Source organism: Adiantum capillus-veneris, unplaced genomic scaffold (genome assembly GCF_014529385.1).
Source record: "Adiantum capillus-veneris isolate H3 unplaced genomic scaffold, ASM1452938v2 Hic_scaffold_381, whole genome shotgun sequence".
NCBI classification, from domain to species: domain Eukaryota; kingdom Viridiplantae; phylum Streptophyta; class Polypodiopsida; order Polypodiales; family Pteridaceae; genus Adiantum; species Adiantum capillus-veneris.
In genome coordinates, this window is record NW_028221482.1 from 42,501 (window position 1) to 50,850 (window position 8,350).

Sequence of the window (8,350 nt, forward strand, 5' to 3'; positions counted from 1 at the left end):
GCTGCAAGAGTCACTTTCAAGAAAGAACAGGGCTCAACAACGTGCATTTGAGCAGACTTTTATTGTCTCAAAGAAAAGGTGGTAGCAACAATGTAGCCACTTCTCATGGTTCTTAAGTGAGTGGCAAATCACCTGTTCCTAATGCTTCGGCTGGCAGCACCTTGTCTAGGAATTCTATTGAAAAGGGCAAAAAGAAGATGTGTTGCAATTATTGTAAAGCTAATGATCACTTGATCAAACTCTCACTAGGTTGTGGCAACCACTAACCTTAGTTGTTGGTTTCTTTCCCTTGATTTTTATTTTATTTTTGGGACCTTCTTTTGGAAGTCACAAATGGCCGGACATTGTGTGGCCAGTGTGAAACGGTCAATGGCCGAGAGTTCACCGTAGCTCTGAAGGGCAGGCCGCCACGAGATGGTCGAGCCAGTTGGCACTGAAATCCGAGGAGAAAAGGGTGTCTAGGCTCTGTTCAAAGTCATTTAGACACTTATAAGTTGGTGGGTACTAGGAAATTAACTCAAAAGAGGCAAAGTGGACTCTTGGTGGCTCCACACCATTTTGCCAGACTCGGCATGAAGAGGGGGCGGGGCGCCCAAACTGAGAGAAGAGGCTGAAATTTCTTCATTGTGAACTACTGTGTGAGTGAATAGTGGGTGCAGGTGTGTAGCACGATGATTTCGCTCTCGTGCATCTCTCTCCCCCTTTGAATACAGAATCGTGATGCCCCGCTTGAGGGCTTTTCATCTGTATGTACAGTTGTGTGGGTTCGTGCATAATTGCCGAGGCAGGAGCCTCTTGCACAAATACTAGATTAGCTAATTGCTAGTTCCCCTCGGGTACAGGTGAATTCGGAGAGATTTCACGCGAGAAATTTGATTCAAAGAGCAAGTAGCCCTACAAGTGCGGGAGCTTGAGGGCTTGCTATGGATGGGACCGGCACGCGAAACGGAGCCTGAAACAGTAAACTACAGCTTGCTGTGTATTTTTGCAGGTTTAGGGTTTTGACCCTAATTGATCCCTAATACCCCCAGGAGCTTCGGGGAAGTGATGGGATCGCTATATGGGTGGTCTGGTGCATCTTCGGGGCGAAAAACAGAGAATTCTGTATGTTGCAGATTCTCGCCAGGTTTGGGAAAGTGCTCGTATGCATCGGGGAAGTCACCTTTTGCATGGGGATTTTGTTTGTGAAGCCTTCTATTGCGGTTATGTTGCTGAAATCGGGCTAGAGTAGATCATTTTCAGCCCGGTAAAAGCCGGACAGCTCGCAGGAACTTGCAGGTTTGCGGCGAAGCCGCAGAGCATAGGAACTCGGAATTACACTATGGTTGACGGGAGAAACGACGCCATGGAAGAGGGTTCCTCTTCACAGGACAAACAGGCTGTTCCTCCTCCAGTGTTTGAGCGTCGCGAGAGTTCATTGCCACCCATATCTATACCGTTAGTTGATTTGAATGCTCCACAAGGTCAAGGGTTTATGATTGGGCAACTAGACGAGTATCCGCTTAGGACACAATTGGTTGCTGCTGTTGTCACAAACTACTGACGTGGCATGACCAATAATAAGTTGTGCCAACTTATGGACAACTGCCGAGGGGCCAAAAGGGACAACTAGGCATCTATACTATAATAAAAGAGGGAGGGATTCCGTGCCCCCCCCCCCCCCCCCGACGGCACATGGCAACACAAGCTTCATGCAGCAACTTGTAGGCGTGTGTGCCCTACGTGACGTGACACAGTAGACAGGCGGTCGCACAAGTGGACAACGAGACAACCTCGATTTTTGAGAGAGAGAGAGAGAGAGAGAGAGAGAGAGAGAGAGAGAGAGAGAGAGAGAGAGAGAGAGAGAGAGAGAGAGAGAGAGAGAGAGAGAGAGAGACTAGGGCCTGGACTTCGAATCCACGCATGCATGCACATACATTGCACAACCAAGCCAATTCAATGAGCGGCGGCAAATCCACCTGACCCTGTTTTGTGCTCATTGAGCGGTGGCAAATCCACTTACATGGATAGGTGCCTGGAAGAGCACGATAATGACCCGCAGAATAGAGACACCTGTGACCGGTCCATGGAGAGAGAGAGAGAGAGAGAGAGAGAGAGAGAGAGAGAGAGAGAGAGAGAGAGAGAGAGAGAGATGTTACGATATACATGTGGTAGTGATGTGTGTGTGAACACACTAGGACCGCCGGGGCTTTTTTTCCCTCTTTAGGAGGTTTTTTTCCCTGTGCATTGTATATACGCCCACCACTCTAGGGCTATCTATCTTTCCATTGCACACTAAGTAACACACTCTCTATTGTGTGCCTTGAACTTCCTTCGTCTTCTTCAAGCCGTGTGCATTTCTTTGCAACCCTAATTCCAACAATTGGTATCAGAGCAGGTTACGTCCTCCCGGGCTTAGTCGCCAGTTGCTCCAGTACACGCCTGCTAACTTTTTTCGATTACAGTGAGGTTTGGCGAGCGTTCCTAGGTCGACAAATATTTCGGGAGAGCTCGGAGAGTGTAGTCTGCTCAGATTTTTGATTCGGGATCGTTCGGCCTCCGTTTCTACTACAAGCAGGTCTGCACAGGTAATTTCGTCATTTTGTGCAGAATTTCTGTCAGTGCCGTTTTCTGCATAACAGGTGCCTTACAGTCTTCTACAGTTTGTGCTATATAGCACGTGTTGTTTCCGCTATGTTTGTCCTATTTTTGGGCAGTTTTCACATCAGGTGCAGCATTTACCATGGCTGCCAACAACACAGATGTCTTCAAGATGTTTGTTGCTGAGGACAGGTTGGATGGGGACAATTACCCTATGTGGGCTTATATGATGCAACACGTTCTTGTGTCAAAGGGCGTATGGAATATTGTGCAGGGCATTGATGTATGTCCTGGTTCTGAGGATGTAGGTGATGTTGAGGATGTTGTAGGTCTTGTTGCAAGGATTGCTGCTATTAGAGTTGTTTTTCCTACGGCAGAAAACGCTTGTTGGGATTTAAAGGATGCGCAGGCTTATGCATTGATTGCGTTGTTTGTGAAGCGCACCATTGTTCCTCACATTCGTTAAGCAAAATCTGCAAAACAGGCTTGGGATATTCTAGCAGGTCTTTATGCAAGCCGCAATGAGGCTAAAATTGCTTCATTGCGTAAAGAGTTGGAGTCGAAGATTATGCATGAGGTTGATGATATGGATACTTTTCTTGCTGGTGTCAAGGATATCAATGAGCAACTTATTTCTGCAGGTGAAGTCATTTCAGACAGTTCTCTTGTGGAGAGTGTTCTTGATGCCTTACTAGACTTTGGCTAGTACTTGGAGACTTATGACCCAAGGAAATCCAGAAGTTGTCAAGTTTGATGCATTATGCACATTGCTGTTGCAAGAGTTACTTTCCAGAAAAAACAGGACTAGATAGTGTGCATTTGAACCGGCTTTTATTGCTTCTCAAAGAAAGGGTGGTAACAGCAATGCAGCCACTTCTTATGGTTCTGCTGCGAGTGGCTAAACTTCTGTTCCCAATGCTTCTGCTGGCAGCACTTCGTCTGGCAATTCTGGTGATAAGGGCAAAAAGAAGATGCGTTGCCATTTTTGTAAAGCTAATGATTACTTGATCAAGCAGTGTCCTAAGTTGAAGGCAAAAGACGCTAAGAAGAAAGAGGGTGGTTTCACTGCAAATGCTGGTCCCACTACAAATGCAGCCATTGTTGAGTCTTCTGTGATGTTGATGTTGATGCAGAATGTGCTTCTAGTGCAGAGTGCACTTACAATCCTGCTGTCCATGATGCATGCATGTCAGTTGCTGCAGATTCACATGTGTGGTATTTCGATAGTGGTGCTACAAAGCACATTACCTCACATCGTGAATCGTTCACCTCTCTCGAGTCTGTCCCTCATGGGAATTCAATCACTTGTGCCAACAATGCCTCTTATCCGGTTCAGGGAGTTGGAAAGATTGTGCTTACTGCTGCTTATGGCAGTTCTTTCACACTTGTTGATGCACTTTATGTACCTGGGATCAAGAAGAATCTTTTGTTTGTATCTGCACTTGCTAGAGTTGGACTTGGTAGTCAAATTTGTGGATGACAGATGTACAGTTCACGATCCCAGTTTTGGTGATGAAATCGTTGCATCTGGGGTTTTGTTCCATGGGCTGTATAAGCTCACTTTGTGTGTCAGAAAAGTTACATAGGGACATTGCTATGTAACTTTGGACTTGAGGATTGCAAACCTATTGCTACTCCCATGGAAACAGGTTTGAAATTGATTCTTCAACCTGCACCTACTCTTGGGCACTGACGATGTTAGTAGGGATGTCATAGCTGTTGTCCAAGCTATGTATGATAAAGGTGATAATCTTATTCTTCCTGTTTGGACAAGCAGCGAAGTTGAGATCACATATTGTCAAGTTTGGTTCTTTGCTCTTCGTAGGTTTGTAGCAGTATTCATTTTTCGATTTCGTATTTAGCTTACCTGAGGACTTAAGAATGTGTTCCTTAGAAGTTGTTGTGTGAAGTTTGATTTCTAGGATTAAGTTTTTAAGATGTCTTATACTTTTTTGCTTAAAGTCGAGTACTTGTTTTAAGCCAAGTAAGTTGCGTCAACTTATTTTACACATGCCTTTTCTAAAAACATTTTTAAGTAATAATGTTTTGTTTTATCTAGTTTTGTTTCGTAACAAACTAAGTGATTTAGTTTGTTTTTTTGTTTGTTTTTGTTTTTCTTTTCTTTTCTTGTGTCCCTTGCTTTTATAGTTTTACGAGTGCTTTATTCCCTCTTATAATGAGTGAGTTCACTATTCTGAACTTATGAAGGTATATCAACATGATGCTGGTGATCCTGCTGATGTCACTCTTTACCAAACTGCTGTTGGCTGCCTCATTTATGTATGCAACACGAGGCCGGATATTCAGTTTGCCAAAAAGATAAAATGAAACTAGAAGTGCTATTGGCTAGAGAAAAAAAACAGAGAGAGAGAGAGAGAGAGAGAGAGAGAGAGAGAGAGAGAGAGAGAGAGAGAGAGAGAGAGAGAGAGAGAGAGAGAGAGAGAGAGAGAGAGCTCGACTCTGCACCAACCGAGAAAACACATTCACAGCGGCAACCAACTGTGTCTTGAACGCCATAGGAGAAAAATGAAAAGATACACAACATATTGAAGAGGCCAAAATGACCTAGATGAACCATATGAACATTAAACTTAGGAACAAGTGAACTTGATACCACATTTTTGTGCAAAAAAATAAAAATGAAACTAGAAGTGCTACTAGCTGGAACACGTGCGCGCGCGCGCGCGCACACACACACACACACACACACAGAGAGAGAGAGAGAGAGAGAGAGAGAGAGAGAGAGAGAGAGAGAGAGAGAGAGAGAAGAGGAGAGAGAGAGAGAGAGAGAGAGAGAGAAGAGAGAGAGATGAATTGAAATGTTATATGAAACGTTTTGTGGGTTTATATGAAATCTCTCATCAGTCGCTATCGGATCTCATCGACCTCCTCCATGGTCAGTACTCTGGTTGGGCGTCTTGCATGTCGAGCTAGAGTGATTTGTATCTTCTGTTGTAGCCTTCGTCGGTAGTGGGAGACCCCCCGAGGTCTTGGGCTTCTGGATCTGCCAAGCTCAGTGGCTCGGTCAAGCAGCGTACCTTTAGTATGAGTAGGCTTTGAGATTTGTTGTAATGATTGCTCCGTTGGCTCTCCTTTGGCTGGTGTAAAGAAATCTTTGATTCGTCTCTAAGACTGTCTTTCCCCTGATGTCCTCAACAAGCTCTCCCTAAGTCTGCGCAGCTCTAGCAGGAACAATCCGAGACACCTCTGATCCTTGTATCTCATGACTCTAGAAAAAGGTCCGAACCCTTCTCTGAATAGGCAGTGGAAGTGGTTGCGTATCTCATAGTATGCTGGGCAGTGACGTGTATTGCAGCTCTGTCTCTGGCTCTAAGTTACATAGGTGACATATCCTGGCCCCTGCCGGCACCCCTCAAAATCGGCCAATGTCGATTTGGAGCTGATTTGAGGATGTGCATATTTCTCCAATAGCGCATCTTATTCCGTGAGATAAGTGTGTATCCATGTATGCAAGCCTAGTCACAAAGACGTCCTCCGTGAGTTGGAGAAGATGCATTCTGTAGAATGCCATCTTCGTGTCCAACTCCTATGTCCGTTGTATCCATGTGCTCCTGTTATCTAGCTGCATCAGATCCTGATGTATGAGTCTGGTGATCTCTGTCCGTATGAGAGACAAGGAGGGTGCATCCAGGGAGTATTGAAGCGAAGGTAATCTATCCATGTTGAGACCATGCTGTTATCTGTCCATACCAACATTCTGAGAGAGAGAGAGAGAGAGAGAGAGAGAGAGAGAGAGAGAGAGAGAGAGAGAGAGTTTATGTATATTAAAATTATGATATTATTTTTTTGAAGAGGGACATGGTTCTCCATCACTCTGTGTCTTCCTATCTATGGTCTACATGAAGCGAGCTTCATTTCCAATAGTGTATAGCCCACGTGTCAATCTCCCCTCAATCCGGTAGGAGAGAGACAATCTGACACTTAGATGAAGCGTCAGGTCCAATGTCCCAAGTTATGGAATGGTGGAGTTGTGTAGCATGTAAACAAGCCACATGCACGAGGCGAGCTGGAGCCTGGAATTCAAATCGACGCGCGAGAGAGAGAGAGAGAGAGAGAGAGAGAGAGAGAGAGAGAGAAAAGGGGGGTGGGGGGTGGCAACTACTTCAACAAGCCCTTTGTCATCTGTGCTAACTATGAAAATAACTAATTTAGGTCATGAAAGGGAGAGGGACCCCCCGCCCCCCAGCCCCCCCTCCCCATCCCTCCTTGACATGTGGTGGAACGAGCTTCATCCGGCTGTGTGGACCTGCAGCTCCAACGAGACAAGGTCTGAGCGCCCGTAAGAGAAACAATGTTAGACTTTGTAAATAATTAATTTATTTACGAGAAAATAGTTATCTAATTAGTTGTGTGCACATCAGAATAGAACTAGCAGTTCTAGGGCCTCAAGTGCGCGGGCGGATATCAAGAGCTCCAATTTGGAAATGAGAAAACTGATTGTCCCTTAGAATGAATCTTGGAAATTTTTGAGCTAACTTGAGTTGTTTTGCAGATATGCGGTAATTGTGGATGATATACTTTCTTTTAAGAAGGGGGATGTCACAAACTGGTGATGTGTCTTGCCATTGAAGAACGGAGCCAACGTGCAGATCCCGGCCAAGGGGCGTAAACCCTAAGAAGAAGCCGCAGCAGAAGAAGAAAAAGTCCTACCAACTTATGGGACCCCCGTCCAATGGGCCCATGGGACCTAAAGGCATGAAAACTAAAGCGGGACCAACACACACAAAGCGTAGAAGATGATGGCGTGGCAGCTGTACGGATAACCCGCAAAACGCGCTGACATGCTGACATGCCACCTGTACAGATTTCCGCGTTTTACGTTGATGACTTGGCAGTTGTATGGATTTTCGTAATTTCCGCTGATAGCTTTTCACACCAGTTTTTGGAACCGTACCGTTTAAGTTTGAAGCTTTTCATGTAACTGCTTTTCATAGGTCCATGGGCCTTTAAATTTGTGCCATGGACTCATTTCTCTAGACGTCTCAGTGGGAAGGTGCAGAGGATGGAGTATTGGCGATGTGTTGATTGCAAGCAATATAAAGAAATACCGAAAGGGGCGCCAAGGTTTGGGGCCAATGCTCTCTTGGGATGGGACTCTACCACTCCCCATCTTGTGTGTCGTGCATCTCTTTTAGTTCAATTGTTATTTGAAGTACTTAAAGTTGTTCAATTTGTTCTTTTCCATTGGCACGTGGTGCCCGTCCCGTGACAGCTTTAGTCATTTTCAAGTTTCTATATGCTTTGACTTCATACTGACTCCTGTCGTGGACAAATGTAAATGATCTTTTCTCATTTTTGTTTTCATACTACAACTAAAGTGCATGCATGATGGGCAGGACTTTTAACTGGTTTGGTGGTAGATTCTGGTGATGGAGTTACTCATGTGGTGAGTCTTTCCTTTTCAGTAGTACTTGCCAATTTTTTTTTTTGTGTGCTTCAGCATTTGAATTGGGGAATCTTAAATGTTGGTGACAAAGTTCAGCCCACAAGGTAGCAACTCAAATAATCCCTTCCTAGTGTCCTCACATTACTTCTTTATGTTTATTCCTATGGTCACGTTCTCCCGTGACTACAGGTAGAACTCCCAATATATGTAGTCTATTCATAAGTTGTGCATGTCAAAAGCCTTGCAAAAGTCCTCACAAGAAAAACTAAATCCGCTTCCCATAGGCTCTATCCTCCGCTTTAAGCTCAAAGAAATGATCCAATGCTGAAGACATTGCTCAGAGCCTGCCTGTCCCAGAGCTCG

The 8,350-nt window shown here is 44.9% G+C and overlaps 1 long non-coding RNA gene across 1 annotated transcript in view; it reads left to right on the forward strand.

Moving 5' to 3' along the window:
- The window catches only part of LOC147416906 (uncharacterized), a 36,997-nt gene extending 29,007 nt beyond the window's left edge, over positions 1 to 7,990 (forward strand). The window contains exon 3 of the long non-coding RNA XR_015187472.1: positions 7,938 to 7,990. This is a non-coding gene — a long non-coding RNA (uncharacterized LOC147416906). The remainder of the gene's footprint in view (positions 1 to 7,937) is intronic.
- The last annotated feature ends 360 nt before the right edge of the window (positions 7,991 to 8,350 follow it).